The sequence below is a fragment of the Eptatretus burgeri genome, chromosome 1 (assembly GCF_056783735.1).
Source record: "Eptatretus burgeri isolate ZD-2024b chromosome 1, Ebu_testis_v1, whole genome shotgun sequence".
NCBI classification, from domain to species: Eukaryota; Metazoa; Chordata; class Myxini; order Myxiniformes; family Myxinidae; genus Eptatretus; species Eptatretus burgeri.
This window is the reverse complement of record NC_140961.1, coordinates 80,291,263-80,310,356: the sequence shown is the minus strand read 5'-3', so window position 1 is coordinate 80,310,356 and position 19,094 is coordinate 80,291,263. Positions and strand designations below refer to the sequence as shown.

At 39.0% G+C, this 19,094-nt stretch overlaps 1 protein-coding gene and 1 long non-coding RNA gene across 2 annotated transcripts in view; one reads left to right on the top strand and one right to left on the bottom strand.

Annotated features, from left to right (window-relative positions):
* Positions 1-16,331, top strand: part of LOC147034827 (uncharacterized) — an 86,520-nt gene extending 70,189 nt beyond the window's left edge. The window contains exons 2-3 of the long non-coding RNA XR_015060659.1: positions 14,550-14,673; positions 15,670-16,331. This is a non-coding gene — a long non-coding RNA (uncharacterized LOC147034827). The remainder of the gene's footprint in view (positions 1-14,549; positions 14,674-15,669) is intronic.
* LOC147034822 (uncharacterized) overlaps positions 1-19,094 on the bottom strand; it is a 497,607-nt gene that overhangs the window by 98,595 nt on the left and 379,918 nt on the right. The window lies entirely within an intron of this gene.

Below are 19,094 nucleotides of genomic sequence, written 5' to 3'. Positions count from 1 at the left end.
AACATCAAACAGTCCGCAGAGAAACTTCACCTCGGGGAACATTGGACATATCAGCAGCAGAACGATCCAAAACACACCGCCAAGTCAGTCAATAAATGCTTCCGGGATAATGATGTAGACTTTCTAGAGTGGCCAAGCCAAAGTCTGGACCTCAACCCAATCGAGAATCTGTGGAGGGAGATCAAGACCGGAGTGATGGCAAGGAAGCCTTCCAACCTCAAAGACCTGGATACCTTCGTGAAGGAGGAATGGGCCAAAATCCCTGTAGAGACATGCAAAAACCTTGTAAGCAAGTATAAAACCCGTTTGGAGGCTGTAATCACAAAAAGAGGCTTTTCCACTGACAAACCAGACATAATCTGCCGAAAAGAAACTTTCCTCCCTCAAGAGGGCTGGCAGGGTCTCCAAGCAGCCATCAAACTTCTGGAATGGGCTCCCATTGCTACTTTCTCCAACATTAACTTGTCCTGGGAATTCTTTCAAAGAAACTTTTTTTCTCTCTCTCTCTCTCTCTCTTCTCCATCTCTCTTCCATCTCTCTTCCATCTCTCTTCCATCTCTCTTCCATCTCTCTTCCATCTCTCTTCCATCTCTCTTCCATCTCTCTTCCATCTCTCTTCCATCTCTCTTCCATCTCTCTTCCATCTCTCTTCCATCTCTCTTCCATCTCTCTTCCATCTCTCTTCTCTCTCTCTTCCCTCTCTCTTCCCTCTCTCTTCTCTCTCTCTCTCTCTCTCTCTCTCTCTCTCTCTCTCTCTCTCTCTCTCTCTCTCTCTCTCTCTCTCTCTCTCTCTCTCTCTCTCTCCCCCTCCCTCTCTTCAATTGGCCTACCCTTTCTCCCACCCATGGTTTAATGAAGCTTGGGGCGAGGTAGTTGTCCTGAAACAACTTTCCTTTCCTCATGGAAAGCAAACCCAACTGAAAATAATCTCCTTTCCTTCCATAAAGTTCGGAACAAGTGTGGGTCTACCCACAGGAAAGCCAGAAAACAACATCTTTCTAATCTCAAGTATGAACTCTCAAACTTCTCTCCCTCCTCAAAATCCTTGTGGTGTCTAATCAAATCTGTTTCGATTCAAATGGCCACACTGCTGACACTGCACATGAAAAGGCTGAATGCCTAAACTCGGTGTTATTACCTTATCGTCTAAATCTTGTGTCTGAAACCCATCACTTTCTGTACCCACCTTACCCAGTCACACCCAGCTGTCCCATTAATCTGTGTCCTTTTCTTCTGAGAAAGTGGAAAGCTGGCTGTCAAACCTCGACTCAGACTCTGCATCCGCTCCAGATGGCATCAGCCCACATGTCCTAAATACCTGCTCTTCTGCTCTTGCTCAGACTCTCTCTATTCTATTCATCCTCTCATTTGCTCAAGGTAATCTGCTATCTGCTTGGAAATCAGCAAACATTACTGCGCTACAAAAACAAGGTATACCTGGTGTTGGCTCAATGGTTAGGGTGGTGGCTTGGAATCCTCTGATCCTGAGTTCAAACCCCACTCCACTGTTGAATTCATACCAGGTGGGGTTGACTCTGCCTGTCATCCTTCCGAGGTCGGCAAAATGAGTGCCAGCATGCTGGTATCCTGTGTCGGAGTGGTGACCCGTCCAGGATTGTGTCCAATAGCCAAGGAGACTGCTTAGGCAGCACCAACGCTCTGCATGGAGTATGGTCCCAATGGATGGATAAACAAGGTGCAAAAACAAATTGCTACAACGACAGATCAATCAGCCTTCTCTCAATCATCAGCAAGGTTATGGAATCCATCATTGCTTCAGACATTAAATTCTTCCTCTTTTCCAATGGCCTGATTTCCAATCATCAATTTTGTTTCAGACCAGGTCATTCTGGAAATGCTGCTTCTGCTCTCCCAACAATAATTGGAGGTCCTTGATGCCGGACATGAAATCAGAGCCATATCCCTCGACGTATATCGTGCTTTTGACACAGTCTGGCACCACGCCCTACTCACCAAACTCTCTTCCTATGGTATCCAAGGCTATCTCCACTCATGGCTCACAGACTTCCTCTCCTGTCCTAGCCAACATATGGCCCAAAATGGAGTTCTCTCATCCCCTCTTCCTGTCCAGGCTGGAGTTCCTCAAGGCAGCGTTCTGGGCCCTGTTCTTTTTCTGGTTTGCATCAATGATCTCTCAGACTCTCTAGAAAATCCTCTTTATCTCTTTGCTGATGACTACACCTTCTGCCATACCATCTATCGTCATTCAGACCGACAAGCAGCAGCTTCTTCGCTCACTGCAGATCTGGATAAAATCACAAATTGGTCAAACACTTGGAACATGTCTTTCAATCCTGACAAATCTCACACTCCCACTGCGTTTCCCCAAAAGTACCGTCTGAACCCCCCCCCCCGGCCCATCTAATTTCAAAACAACCCTCTTTAAGAAGTCGCATCATTCAAGCTCCTCAGTCTCACTATCTGCTATGATCTTTCCTGGGAAAGCCTCATTTCTCCCCTGCCTCAAAGGCAGTCGCCGACTGCGAAACCTCCGTCATGCAAATCCCTTCGTCGGGCCACCTGAGCGCATCACCACATACAAAGCTTTCGTGCACAGCCTGATGGAGAGCTGCTCTCCCCTCTGAGCTGTTGATCCTGCCTCTCACCTTTCCTGGCTTCACACTGTGGAAACCAAGGCATTTAGGATCATTGGAATCTCCGACGGTGAAGCTGAGTCATTGGGCCTCTCACTCTCTCACTGCAGGCAGATCGGTGGTCTTTCTGTCTTCTACCATCTCCTCTCCAGTCTCGCCCCCCTGATCTGTCTGCGATATGTCACCCGCATATATTTGCAGGGTGCTCAAGGTCTGCGAGCAACCCCCTTTTGGAAAAAAAACTCCCAAAATCACGAATCACTCTCCTTCACTCTTTCATTCCTCCTTTTTTCACGCCTTTGGAATAAACTCCAACACTCTCTTCAATCCCATTTTTCCCTCCAGGCCTTCACAGCAGCTGTTCACCACCACCTCTTATTTTCCCCCATCCAAAACCAGGATCTCATCTACCCCCGTTAATCCACCCCAAACCCACCTCCTTCAAATTCCTTGCTTTCCTTCCTGAAAGTCCCTGCAGTGTCCATCTTGTATACTTTTTGTTCCCTAGCCCCTCCCTCTCCCTTCCACAGATCTCCTAATGTCTCTGTTCCCCACTGTTTCGGCCTTCCCTCTCCCATCCCTCTTTTCTCCTGCCCCCACCCCCCCTTGTTGTGCATTGTGCATTAGCTCTCATACAAACCTCGACAATATACACATAAGTAATAAAGAAGCAAGGAGAAATTTGTTGTTTTTTTCAACAACCCTAAAGATGTAAATCTTGAACAAACACAGGATGTTAATATATCAGGTGAAATGACATTTTCTTCAGTAGTCATTACGGACCATTATAAAATTACCTTTAATATAAAAAATTTTTGTCATTGAATCTGTGAATGAAAAAAAGTACATGCATATAGATGGTTATGTTTTTTTTCTGCAAATTAAATATGAGTGATTTTTCAAGTGAACATTTTGAGGACGATGATAGTATCTTTATTGGAACAGAAGACAGTTTCGATTCCAAGAGTTTGTGTTCAAATGATAGTCATGAAAGTAGTTTTTCTCGATGCTTCTGAATGTGCCAAAGGTCAAACAGATGACAGTTATGATTCAGAGATATTGTGTTCAAACAATAGTTATGAAAGTAGTTTCAGAGATGATTATGAAAGTACAGATGAAAGTACCGAAGATCATTCCAAAGATGAGGTTTATATTAAATAAATTTTTATGATTTAAATATGAATGGTATACCAGACATTGAGCCTCGTGAATTCCCTGATTCTCCATATGACAAATTTTAGAAATGTCCTGCATGTGATGGAGTGGGATTAAACACCGTCAAAAGCCCATAAACAATGTATATTCTGTGATTATCTTCTAATTAATCAAAATAATAAAACATAAAAAGAAACATAGCTGTTTCAAAATTACACCAAAAATGAATTACTTTGCAAGATTAATAAGATAAATGAATGTTAAGTATGAGGGTGATAATACACCTTTTCTTGCAAGAGTAGAGACTGAACAAATGAGAGTAATGATGATGTCATTTTCTGGTGATGTTGTTCTTTGGTTATTATATTCTGGTAACAAATGATGGTAATATTATTCACGATTGGCATTTTCAGGGAAATATCAACACAAGATATAATAAAAATAAAATAATGGATTATCTTGAAATTTAACCTGAACTCAGGATAAAACATAGAATTTTGAAAAAAGCCAACAAAACCTTTAATAATTTATTTTCTAAGTATATAAATGAATGATTTTTTTTACCCATTTGGGAAAATAAGAGAAAATTTAACAACCATAAAAAATCTTCCAAATTCATCAACATAGTTGGTTCAAGCAGGAGATGATAATTGTTGCTTCTGGGATAACCATTCAAAAGAATGGGAAAAAGGCAAAAACGATCTGAATCAAGCCCCAAAAGCTCAAAATGGGAAACTTACTTCCTCCCCACCTATCCCCTTCCCTCCCATATAAGCAAATTAAAAATCGAGAATTACTGATTAAAGCACTTCTTCCCCCCAACATAATCACAGTCCTTTCATATTTTCATTATAATCAAGGAGCAAACCAACGAATATTTGCCCATGTTCTGCTTTAGGGAATAACATAATTTTCCTATAACATTCATTTCCATCAAGTATATTCACAAAGAATAACTTCGAACTTGATTCTTGGTTTAAGTATCTTTGGTGAGCAGAGATGAAATGATAAACTTCTCTTCATGCTCTTGTTTGACCACCTCCTGAGCCACATATCATTTTGGGATTGCAGTAAATTGTTTTTTCATTGTTCCATTGACAACAATCAAAGTTTTCAGTCCTTTCAAGATATTATTTTTCTTTACATCCTCTAACTTATTTGTAATTAAATGTATCCACTTATTTCTTTTATCTACTTTTACCCCGGGTATTTCTTCAATAAGACGTATTTGATATTTCTCACATTCATTATATTTCCCATTTAAATACCAAGGCTGATTACATCTCCATTCTTTAGTTTGGATATTGCTTGGTTCTATCATATATAAATCAGCAAAAAAAGTCGGCGGAAGCCTGTTAAATACCCCAACCCAATATCTTAACACTTAACTATCTTAACCAACTGGGTAGTAAAGTGCCAACTGGGGTGTATTTTAATCAAATCAATCTTCATAAACTATCATCTTGTCTTCAAAATCAAAAGCCTTGCATGATTAATGTAAATACAATTCAGAGAAAAGGAGCAGTAATAACTGATGTTTTGCTCAGAAAAGAACAGGTGAAAATCTTCAACGATACTGGCTCACTTAAAATTAAAATGTCGAAAACCAATGTTGAAGAAATATTCAATAAGAGAGACGAGTGGAGGAATTCTCCCATTTCTAATTCCTTTATTTGTTGGTTTACGTGCGGCTGGAGCATTGACGGGTATTTCAGCAGTGGTGAAAACTGCTAACGAAAGGAAGGCTCAACTCCACGCTCAAAAGGAGTTGTAAAGACATAACAAAAAGTTGGAGAAACAAATTAGTAGAAGTGGTGTAATTGTAGATTTTACTGAAAAACGTGAAAGCTCACCGAATAAAGCGAGATTGTTGGTTGGAGATATGCTCTTCTATTGCACAAGCAGGTGTAAAATTAACTAAAATGGGTGATGGATTATATCTTTCCAATAAATAAATGAGCATTGATGAGTGGTTTGAAAAATTTGGAAAGAATACACATCAAATTTAGAATGTATCAAATATTGTAAGAAATTAAAAACTCATAATGTGTTTATTTGTATGAGAGATGAATTAACAAACGTGTCTAAAAATACAAAGAATATTATTATGAACTTAGAAGATAATAATGGGAACGGTTCTCATTGGGTTTATATTCATAATAGTCAAGACAAATATTATTTTGATGGTTATGGTCTTCCACCACCTGTTGAAGTATTAAAATTCTTACAGAATGATGTTTATCAAACATTTCAAGTCCAAGAATTAAATTCCAAGTGTTGTGGTCAATTATGTCGATATGTGCAATTTCAAATCAACAAAAATAATTTTTTATGACATTATTTTTCATCTAAAATAAATGACATGTTGGAAAAGATGGTTCTATCTTTGGTGTATCCCAAGAGCTGGATATTGATTTATCAAGTAATTACACATAGGCACAGGCTGAACGACAGAAACATGGTATAGCAAAAAATAATAAAATGAAAAATGTTTATAAATGAATAAATTATCCAAGCCCGACTGACACGAATGACTTGGTGAGATTGACTTATCAAAATATATATCCTAAACTAAAACAGCACGTTTTGTTGAACAAGTAGAATTTACAACCACAACACCTGGATCAACAAATCAAACACGTTTTCTTATTAAATTCAAATATCTGCTTGGTCTTTATTTTATAAAGAAGGAAGCATAGTTAATATGGGAATAGAGAAATGGAGGTATAATATGTGTGATGTCGGATATAATTCGTCTTTTTCATTCAAGCAAGAAGGCCTACACAATTTTTTATCAGTCTTGTAAAGAAGAATATTGTCCTCTTGGTAAGAATCAGGAGATATGTGGAAGCACAATAAGCAAACAACAAATCCACGATTTCGGTAAGAGGAAATTATATGATGGTGAAGCAATAGTTTTTATGACAACGAAGGAAGGAAATTGGATAAGTATTCAAAGCCGAGGAAAACAAACTGATTTAACAACAGGAAGATGGGGTGGTATTGTTGTGGGCCGGGAGTCATTGGCGAGGAGCGGCCGCCAGGTGGAGCAGTAGAGCCATCTCCCACCGAACACCCGGAATTTAGGTCGTAACTCTCGGACAACTCCGAAGGTCACGGGTCACTTAAGGACCGTGCTCGCCAATTCTCTGAAGGCGTGGGGTAGGGTTAATAGCCAAATTTCAATATACCTAAGTACCCACGTCATGAAATTACCAGGGAAGTGACACCCTCAATGGACTCTGTCGAACCGGGTCGCTCTAGCGACCCAGTTCCGGTGTAACCAAGCAGAATTACCAAAGTCCATCGGTCCAAATTAACAATTATGGCACACGCCTCCCTAATTCCCAATACGCACCATGCTAAACTAATGAAAGAAAGTGACAGACAACGAGCTGGTACATTGAACAATTGGGGGTTTATTCATCATGGGGCAGAGGAGCACAAAGAGCAGAGTTAAAATCGAATAAGCAATGCAAAACAATGTACAATAAAAAGAAAACACTTTAGCAATTCTACTTAAAGACCGGGCCCACTCAGACACACACACACACACACACACACACACACACACACGCACCCCAAAAGAAATGGACCCCATCGGATCTTTATTCGGTCCTCCATGCAAGGAGGATAGTTAGCTGGGGGAACAGAGACGACCGGCTACCTTTCCACCTCGTGCGGTCACACCGGACTCCAAACCACCACGGTGGGACACAAACCCACGTCCCGGAATCCACCGAGCCCACGATCCTGGCTGCTCGACCACCACCACCACCACGAGGAGCCCCATAAAGATCGCAGACCACGTTCGCAGATGACCATGACGACAGACCAAAAGCAATGGCCACGCTGACTGCTACGACGCACCCCAAGAGCAATGGCCACAAATAATCACTACTCTCCTCCTGACGACGACTCCACTCTTCCCTTTCGCGAGATCCGAGGGATTTCTTCCCCTCCCACTCACCTCCTGATTGGACGGTGGTGAACATCCCATCTGGCTGGGTGGGGCCGCACTGAGGTAACTCGTCTCTGGATTGGTCAGGGGCTTCTGAGGTACTCTGACGTGGATTTTTAAACCCACCTTGTTGTGATCGTTGTCCTCCTGAAGGATTCTAACTGGCCGATTGTGGAATCCTATTTGACTTCAGACAGAGTTTAACGTTTGTCCAATTTGATTATAAAATCCTGCAAAAACCCTATAGACACTGATAAAACTGATGTCCACACAAGTCCTTCCTTGTGAAACAATTTATTTCCTAATTATACACCATACACTTCTCACCCTTGTACAATGAACTTAAGAATCCCCATTGATGGCAATAATATTTGGTTCTATTTCATTTATTCTTACTTTAGTTAACAGTAAGACCAACCCGATTCAATTCACTTCTACATTACATCAGAGAGTTTTATTCTAACTTGGTACTTGGTCAGTTCCAAGGAGTACAAGCCACTGAGAAACTATACTTCCTCACGTGCTTGCACTGAAAACAATTTTACATTTCAAAGCATTTTATACTTTTATGAGAGAGAGGTTGGGGGATATTCACCCAGACTGTATACGTGTCCTTTAGACGAAAAGCCACTTCGTACATTTCTAAGCAAAGGTTCATTTACCAGCTCGGTCACTCTGCTCCAGAACAACACATTTCTTATCATTTAGGGCAAAAGTATTTTGTCCAGAAATGACAGCCAATTCAACTTGCAGCATAAAAGTTACATTTCTGAAACTCCATTTGTTGCAATTTAAAATATATTAATGTAAATTTTTCCCCCACAACTCCTATCCCTCATTGGTTGTGAGGCACACCCATCTCGCTGGGTGGAGTCGACCTCACCCCGCCTATGCCCGTGGCCCTGAACACATGCATAATGGCGATGATGGAGCAAAGTGGAGAATTAATTAAAAAAAAAAACCTGACTATAAAGAAACCCGCAGCGCACATATGAAATTCCCATTAGACAAAGGGGATGGGACCCTAACTATAAACACAAACTTATCGAAATAACTGAACTGCGGGGACTGCTCTCTGTTTGTGTGCAAATGGCTGCCAGATTTGTAACAGTATTAAGTGTCATCATATTAATCCATCATATATTTCTGATACATAAATGACAGCAAGACGGCTTCAAGAAAATTACAATTTTTGCATTCAAGGATACCTACAAGAAAAGGGTGTTAGATTTTACATTCCTTATGAATTGGACCATAGACACGGGCATTTTTCAATTAAGAACTGGCCTTATACTGATATTAAATAACCCACAAATGGAGATTTGATTAAAATATAAAATAAAAATGAACTTCCAAAGGTGATGAAATATAAAACTCTTTTAGAAATCATCAACAAATCTTATTGGTTTGCTATTATGAGAAAAATAATTGTGGATTCAAGAGTATCGCTGAATCCAGATGAATATATGTATAATATTCTATGGGGTGAAAGTGGTTCAAGGATAGTAAGGGATGAGGAAGGAGTTGAAGAAACTGAGGCAAGAGAGAAGGAGAGGGAGAAAAAAGAGAAGGAGGTGAGGGAGAAGAGAGAGAGAAGGAGAGAGAGAAAAAAAAGAGAAAGAGAGGAAGAAGAGAGAGAAGGAGGAGAGGGAGAAGAGAGAGAAGGAGGAGAGGGAGAAGAGAGAGAAGGAGGAGAGGGAGAGGAAGGAAAGAGAGAGAATAAATAAATATCAAAATATGGAAACCAGTGAGATTATAAAAAGATCAAAAGTATTACACAAAATAAATCAATCTCAATGCACTGAGGAGGAAAACAAAGAATTGACAAGTCTATTAGAAATATATACGTCAAGAGTATTAACATCGAATTCAGGGAGAAGATTTAAACGAGAAAGTAGAAATAAAGAAGAGAAAGAAGGAAAAGATTATATTATTGATGATGTTGGTTAATTGACTTTGATATAATTTTTACATTTTTTTTTCTTCAATAAATAGAGAGAGTGAAGGCATTTCTCAGGATTCTTTATGTTTTAAAAATTAGGATTCAAATGTGCATGTTGGAAACTAAAAAGGTTTTCCCACTCTGGAAGAATTTTTCACATAAATAAATGAGTTATTGTCCAAAATGTAAAAAGAAAACCAAGAATAAAGATATCTCGTATGTTAAAAGTAAAAATAATAGGTTAATACAAAAAGGCACATGTTCGGTGTCTGGCTCCAAATAGAGTAAATTCATTATCAAACACAAATGAGGGGGAGATAATCAAAAGTTTTCATCAGGAAGTAAATTTAGGACAACTGGAATACCAGGGGAATTACATCTACCAGGGTATTCTTTCTGTGGTCCGGGAACAAACTTGAATAAAAGATAGATGAGGCTGACAATCGTAAACCGTGGAGAAAACCTATCAATAGGGTTGATGAAGTGTGCATGAGGTACGATATTGATTATGGAAATAGCACAACGTTGGAAGAAAAACACGAAGCGGATCGAGAACTGTTGTATAATTTGTCTCTGATACAAAATCCAACCTTGAGAGAAAAAGTTGATAGGTTCATCGTGAAAAAGATGATCAGTGCTAATTCTTGGGCTTGGAAATTCAAAAAACTTGTCATGATGTCATAAGGCTCTCATGATGTCATTAACATTGAAGAGCAATTAGCTGATGAATTACATAAACCAATAATCACTAAATGTAATTGAAGGCAGATTTATTCGAAGGAAGTTGACTATATCTGGTACGCTGATTTGATTGAACTCAATAATAATAATAAGGGGTACAAGTATGCTTTAACGGTTATTGATTTGAAGAATAGATATGCGTGGGTTGTCCCTTTAAAAAACAAAACAGGAATAGCCTTTCAGGTAATAGCCTCTTACATTAGCCTTTCAACAGATATTTAATAAAAGCAAGAGAAAACCTGAAAAATTGTGACCTGATGAGGGTACAGAGTTCTCCAACAAAACATTTCTGAATTTTCTTAAAAATAACAGCATTACATTATACAACACCTTTAATGATGGAAAAGCGGTTGTTATTTGAGTGTTTCAATCGCACTTTAAACGAGAGACTATATAAAAAGTTCACTCAACTCGGTTCTCAACAATGGTTATCTATAATTCAGGATAATGCAGATAAGTACAATGATACGATTCATACCTCAACAAAAACGGAACCATCAGAAACATTTACAAAATTAAAATATGAAAAAGAGATTAATGACATTAAGCCTAAGTTCAAAGTTAGTGATATCGTAAGAATATACAGGTGTAAATCTAAATTTGAAAAAGTTTATAATAAGCGATGGACAAATGAACTTGAGAAAATTGTTGATGAAATCAGTACAGTTCCTTGAACTTACAAATTATGTGATTTAGAGGGGGAAGAGATTTTAGGTTCATTTTATTCACAGGAATTACAAAAGACAAAGATCATAAATTGAAAAAAAAAAAAGGGAAAAATCAAAAATATTGCCTCCACCCATTTTTTGACTCCACGCCTTTTTGACTCCACCCCTTTTTGAGTCCACCCACACCCACACAAGCCACACCCACATCCATCACTTTCCACATGATTAGTGATTAGTTTATTTGTTCCCCACAGACAACATGTTTATTATCCCACCCCCCCCCCCCCCGCTGTGGGAGGGAGCGGGATATTGTAATCGTCCGGTTTGTTTGTCTGTTTGTTTGTTTGTCTGTCTGTCTTTTCGCAACTTTACGGCAAAATTGCTTTCGCAAACACTATCAAATTTAATCCACAGGTGGGCAATGAACCTTGGACGACCCCATTAACTTTTGGGTCCAATTGGATCAAAGGTCAAGGTCAACGCCACGAAAAGATCAAAATAGTTTTTCGCTCATAACCTCGTCAAAAATGATCTGATTTACTTCAAACTAAGCTTATAGTGAACCTTATTCTATTTGTCAAAAATTCTACAAACAAACAGACAAACAAACCGGACGATTACAATATCCCGCTCCCTCCCTCCGGGGGCGGGATAATTATTGGTTGTATAGTAATTTTATTCTGTTTAAAAACAACAAATAATGAATTGGTTTAAGGATCTTACCTCTCATCTTGTGAAAACGATTGATCTGCAAGGTGGAGTAATCATCTGAACACTACATTTTTTCTGAAGGAAACAAACTAAGTTCTCTTTTGGTATTTAATAGTCCAAGTTGATTAAATGGAAAATGTTTAGCACAATGGATTTTTTCTGGTGTGTCTCATTAAGGAAATGACTTCGGACTTATGGGACCTGGTTCAGGCGAGGGAGCTTGTCTGACCAATTTTAACACAAAAATAAAACGACTTGCTACAAATAATTTTAAGAACTTTCATAAAATTATAAATAATGTTGAATTTCGAAAGACAATGAAAAATAAAAGGAATCGAAAAAAAATGATATGTGGCTCAGGAGGTGGTCAGACAAGAGCATTAGGAGAAGTTTATCATTTCATCTTTGATCAACAAAGATACTTAAACCAAGAACCAAGTTCCAAGTTATTATTTGTGAATATACTCGATGGAAATGAATGTTATAAGAAAAGTAAGTTATTTTCTAAAGTAGAACATGGACAAATAATTGTTGGTTCACTCTTTGAGTATAATGAAAATATGAAAGGACTGTGATTATGTTGGGGGGAGGGGGGGGAAGAAGTGTTTTAATCAGTAAGTCTCAATTTTTCATTTGCTTGTATGGCATGGAAGGGAATAGGTGGGGAAGTGTCTCCCATTTTGAGTTTTTGGGGCTTGCGTCAGAGAGTTTTCCCCTTTTTTAGTGGTTGAATTAATTGACTAAATATGCAATTCCTCTTCAAATCCCAGGTCAATCAGATGAAAATTGACAATTTCAGAAATTCGGCCTATGTTGATCTTTTGGCCTATATGGACATCCAAAATAATTGGTGGTTGAATTCAGTGACCTGAAATATATATATATATATATATATATATATATATATATATATATATATATATATATATATATATATATATATTCTCGTTAAAGTCAATCGGAAATCAATTCAATTTAGAAAGTCAATTTAGAAATCCCACCGAAGTTGTCGACCTTTGGCCTTTTTTGACATTTTGGTCTATGTTGACCTGAAAATATTTGGCGATTTGAATTCAGTGACCTGAAATATAAATCCTCTTCAAATTTCAAGTCAATCGGATGAAAAATGAGGATTTTAGAAATAACACCTTAGTTGTTGATCTTGGGCCTATGTTGACCTTTTGGTCGATGTTGACCTCAAAAAATAGTTGGCTCCTTGAATTACTTGACAAATTAATGCAAATATGGATATGGAGCATATGCAAATCCTCTTCAAATTTCAAGTGAATCGGTTGCAAATTGACAATTTTAGAATTTTGGCCTATGTTGACATTTTGATCGATGTGGATCTCAAATATAATTGGTGGTTGAATTCGTTGACCAAATTTGAAAATCATCTTCAAATTTCAAGTCAATGGGATGAAAATTGAGGGTTTTAGAAATCTCACCGAAGTTGTTGACTTTTGGCCTTTGTTGACATAATGATAATGATGTCATAGGTGCCTTCATTATCGCGTCCTAATTGCGTAGGAGAACAGGATTGTTAATTGTCAATTTACATCCCATTAACTTGAACGTAGAACAGGATTTACATAGTTCTTCACTGAATTGGGAAACACACTTCATGCATTTGTAGTCGAGTCCTCAAGGGTCTGAAGGGGTCTTAGGGGTCTTTTGGGTCCTCAGGACCTTTTGGGTCCTTTTGGTATTTGGGGTCTTTTGGGTCCTCGTGGACTTTTGGGTCCTTGGCTCTTTTGAGTCTTTGGGGACTTTTGGGCCATCTGGGTCTTTTGGGCTTGTTTGGTCTTCATGGTCTTTTGAGCTCATTAGGTCTTCAGGGTCTTGGGGGTATTAAAGGGTCTTCAAAGGTCGAAGGAGTCTCAATCAACTAAATTGTCCATTTTTTGTAGAAACACCTTGTGTTAGAAAGCATCTTCTTACTTTTTGACGAACGGATGGAAATAGTCAAATATTGAAGCGGCTTTACTGCTTAAAAACTGCTGATGGTGTTTTGTGGACACTGCACTGCATCAAAAATTCTGCAGTACATCGGATTAGGAGGATAATTTGGCAACCTACATGCCATCATTGATTGCTGGTCAACATTAAGGATCCCATGAGGTCATTTTACAAACAGCTGGTGATTGTCATTGACACTGTAGACAAATTCCATACTCCTTTCTGAATTATATCTCAACAAAGTTCCATGCCTAAATTGAGGATATGGTACCCACACAACCACAATGGTCCAAGAATGATCCTGAAACTTGCCCAAAACAAGTAATAACAATGACATTCCACATAAATGAAACTGAAGACTCGATGAGTGTAAAGCTAAAATCATCGATTGATAGAATGTTCGTGTTGAAAAAGTAGGTCGGAGGAATGAGTTGCACACGAACTTCGATTAACAATTGCAAGAGTTGAGAAGTTAAGGCAAAATACAAAGTAAGATGTACTTGCATCTGCCATGCATATTCTATTTATGATGTGATTTGCTGATAAACTTTTTTGTTTACAATGCTATCTGACACACCCTTGCTGGTAACTGTGTGATGTCGGAATGATGAGGTCGTGCACATAGTTGCATATATGTGTGATTAAATTAGCATGTACTTCCTCCCCCTCCCAAGTACTCTCTCGTAATATGTGGTTGATTGTTGTCTATCTCCCAATGTTTGGATTTCCCTGACATATAACCCACAAAACGAAAGTTTTTTTTTAAAACAATAACAAACACTTTTATAATTTTTCAGGTTCCAACCTCCATCTGCAGTAATCCATGTGTACCAGGAACACGTAAGATGGCTCAAATGGGACAACCTTTCTGTTGCTTTGACTGCATTCCTTGCAATGATGGAGAGTACTCCAATACTACAAGTAGGATTACCTGCATTGAACAAATAAAAACCTCCTGAAGATGAATAATTGAGAACATTAATTTGATAAGCCAAATGTCACTTTACATTCATTAAGTTGAATTTCATGGCAAAAGTGTAGGCTTACTGTTGTTATTCAATATAATCTGATGACAAATGTCAAAAAGGCTAAATTAGGATTTTCGTTTCTGAATTAGATATTTCACAACACTCTCCATCCAATATTTAAGCCTTTTTCAGAGCTTGTACATATTAGGAGTTGTGGTCGAGACTCTTGCCAAGAGTTCACTCCAATGTGCAGCGCATATTGTCACTCCAATGTGCAAGAACCATAAACACCTTAACTCCACTTGTTGAAAAACTTATGCAAACAGTAAAAACAGACCTCTGCTGAAGCTTTTGCAGTGCTGAGGATTATTTGAGAAAATTGTTAATATTGTCACATCAGAGGCATCCGGTAACACAGACAGCTCTGAGCTAGAGGTATTATATTGGCCTTTGTGGATGCCGAAACAGTGTTTAACTTAGCTAGACTGCATTAAATAAACGTCACGATTACTACGTTTTCCCAAGGGTCACCCAAATTAAGCCGAACCTGGTGGTGTTCATGCAGGAAGGCAGGAAAATGAGAAAATGCTTCTTATAATTAAAATGGGGGGTTATTTACACAGTATCGGTGAACTGCTCTCTCAAAGCATTCAAAGGAATATAGTAGGGTTGAACAGTCTGAAAGAGATTGTTCCACAGGTGAAAGAAAAGAACAAAATACCCGAGAAAGACTTCATCTCGATAATGCAATATGGACTTTGGTTGTTCGTATAAATGTCATGTAATGTTCAGATAAATTATTCGTCTTCCATTGGCTCATCATAAGCTTTTACATCGAGTGGAAAAGGAAATGGTTCAGGTGTAGTTTCAATCATGATAATGTAAAACTTTTTATTTATGTTTTCTTCATCCAAAATTATTCATAATTTTGGCTTTTCATTTCCTTCAGATTCTGAAGATTGTTTTCGGTGTCAGATGTATTTTGGTTCAAATGCACAACACAATTCCTGCATCGCACAACCCGAAGAATTTCTCGGATTCTCTGATCCACTGGCTGTTATCTTATTGGCCTTCTCAATACTTGGAATGGCATTCACAATGGCAATAGCCATGATATTGTTTTTGTACTGTAAACAACCAAGTGACAACTTCAAAAAATTTAGCACCTTGTTGGTGGCTGTTTTTATCGCTTTTGCTTGCACTTGGACCTTTGTTGGAAGACCATTGGATGCAATTTGTCAAACAAGAAAAACATTAGCTTCTTTCAGTCTTGCATTGATAACATCATCTTTAATGAGTATCATCATACGTCTGTGTAATAACTCTGAAGGTGAAGTGATTTCCGTTGAATAGTAGCAGAAGTTATTTCTCAGCTGTTGTTCTTCATATAATAATTTTTAAAAAGAGTTGTACCGAATATAAAACGCATATTCTGCAACATTTACAGGCCAGTAGATGACTCGATCCTCTCATGCTCATCACTAGTTTGCCAAGCAACAAAAAATGACAATTATTTGGACCAAAAATTACTCTCCAAAGAGCCGTGATTGAGGTGTATATATGTATATGTTTTGCGTGTAAGGAAAAGACGTTCAAGGCCTTCAGAATCCGTGTCGATTATTTTTTCACAACAGCATGAATTCCTTTTCTCGTGCTCATCACCCGGTTCCAACTGGGACCAGAAACCCGAGATCCAACATATTTACATATTACCACAAGAAAAGCACAATAATGCCACAACATTACTCCCCCTCTAAATGCATTACTTAAAATAAAGGAACAAACAAAAGTATAGGTGCTGTTTGTCCATGTAAAGTGCAAAATAAAAATCACAGCCAAGATAAGAAATGGTCGACACCAAATTGTACTCATAAATATCGTGCCGGGAAGTGGACATGTTGCCCAAGGTGAGTCGTACATGACAGCAAGGGTACCGTTGTAATTGGCGTTGAATCACCGGTCAGGGGCATTCAGTTCTTCCAGAACTAAAAAGTGTGTGTCATCAAGAGGCAAAGAGAAACATGGGTTACCAAAACGCCACCATTTTCCATACTGGCTTTAATCTGCTGCCACTGCATATGCAGTCACAATCCACATATGCACAGATGCAACATAGCAATACATCACACATTCTCCTCATCCTCAGAAATTAAAACCCTTTTTTAACACCCCCCCCCCCCCAACAAGAACAACTGTAATCTAAAATTCTCCAAATATGCCCATGAGCTACTCATCTAGTACACAAGATGTCAATGAGAGTAATGAATATTTCAGTCTTTGTACATTGCATGCTTGACTGTTAATTTTTACAGCCACACACTGGTTGTTTTAGTTTTCATTCCCTTAGTGGGTACAACCTCCTGATGGGCTCAGGAACAATGTCGACCTTGTGGGCATCGATATCATCCACTGCAATATTGCTCTCCTCAGGTACCAGTGTGTCACTCCCCTTATGTTCAGGAGCTTCCTGCACTTATGCTGAAAAATCAACATCACTGATGACTGTCAATGACAATGTCGATGCTCGGTGGCTGATCTGGTCGGCATGTCGCTTCCAGTCTGCCGAATGCTTCCAGTTGACACTTCGACAGTATATGAAACAAAACCCATTTGCTTGACAATGTAACTGGGTAACTAATTGCCACTTGAGCCGTAATTTTGAACTGAAACATATTATGCAATTTCAAACTCCTGAATTACCTGCGAATCATGAGCTAATTTTTGTGACAACTGTTTATGCTCAACCATGGTATTGATGTTGGGTACAACAGTGTGTATATGTGTATTGGGTTTCCTGTTTATGAGCATCTCTGCTGGTGTTTGTGTCATTGTGGATGGTGGTGTTGTACGACAACTCAAGAGAAATGGCGACATGTGAGTGTGCAAGGGACCACTCATCGTATGCTGTGCCAATTTCACAATTTTGCACCGCACATTCCGCTAAGCAAGTTTGTCGCTGGATGGTATGGAGCACTTGTGTCGTGAACTCCGTTCACGTTCAAGAACTTTGCTAATTCTTCACTCATGAAACACGGCTGATTGTCCAACATAAGAGTGTGAGGTATGCCGTGTGAATCAAACGCTTCTCGCAATTTGTTAATCGTGACTTCACTTGTCATTTTGAAGTGACATATCCTTCAATCCACTTTGAGAATGAATCGCATGAACAAGAATGAATAGGATCTTTCCTTCGACTGGACCCACATAGTCTACACGTATGTGCGACCATTGTTGACCAGGGTACTCCAAAGGATACAGTGGTGCTTTCGAAGGAAGTTTCTGGTACACCTGACATGCATGACATCCTTTGACTCTTTGCTCCAAGTCAATATCCATTCGTGGCCACCACATGTAGTTTCGTGCCAAAGCATTCATCCTTACAATATCTGGGTGGTTCTCCTGCAACATGTCAACCATCTGATGTCGGTAGTGGGGTGGCAGTATCACAAGTGCTCCCCATAGCACACAACCTATATGAACACTTAGTTCCTGTATATGACTAGTGAATGGTTTGAAATCTTCCTGTGGCAATGTGCCTGGCCACCCCCGACGATGTACTCATGAAGGCATGAAAGCAGAGGGTCCCTGCCTGTCATTAGCTGTACACGTGTAGGGGTGATCGGTGAACTCTCCATCGTGTCCAGTAAGAATCACTTCTCCTGGAAATGGAGCATCAGGCCCAATCAATGCACATGGAAGACGGCTCAGTGCGTCGGCATTGGCATTGGCCATGTCAGGTTAGTATACGATATGATAATCGTAAGCTGCAAGTGTTAATGCCCAACGGTGAACTCGAAGTGATGCCATTGTTGGAATATCCTGCTTTTCATTAAATAGACCTTGCAAGGGCTTGTGGCTGTATTTATTTGAAAGGCATTTGTGTATTGTGTGTGGACATGAAGGTCTACACCCCCTTTCAAAATGTTCACCTTTTGTTGCCTTATAGCCTGGAATTTAAATAGCATTAAATCAGCCTTTTTCCACCGATATTTATACATCATAACCAACAACTTCCAAGTGAAAAACAAATCCTACAAATTTCAGAAAATTAATTAAAAATACCAAACAAGAATATCTTGTTTGTAGAAGTGTCCACCCCCATGAGTTAATACTTGATGGAAGCAGTTTTGACAGCAATTACAGCTGAGAGTCTGTTGGGGTAGGTCTCTCCCAACTTTGCACACCTTGTTTGGGCAATATTTGCCCATTCTTCTGTGCAAAACTGTTCCAGCTCAGTCAAGTTGGGTGAGGAGTGTTGATGGACTGTCATCTTCAAGTCCTGCCACAGATTTTCAATTGGATGGAGGTTGGAGCTCTGACTGGGTGACTCAAGGACATTTATTTTTGTTCCAGAGCCACTCTGGTGCAGCTTCG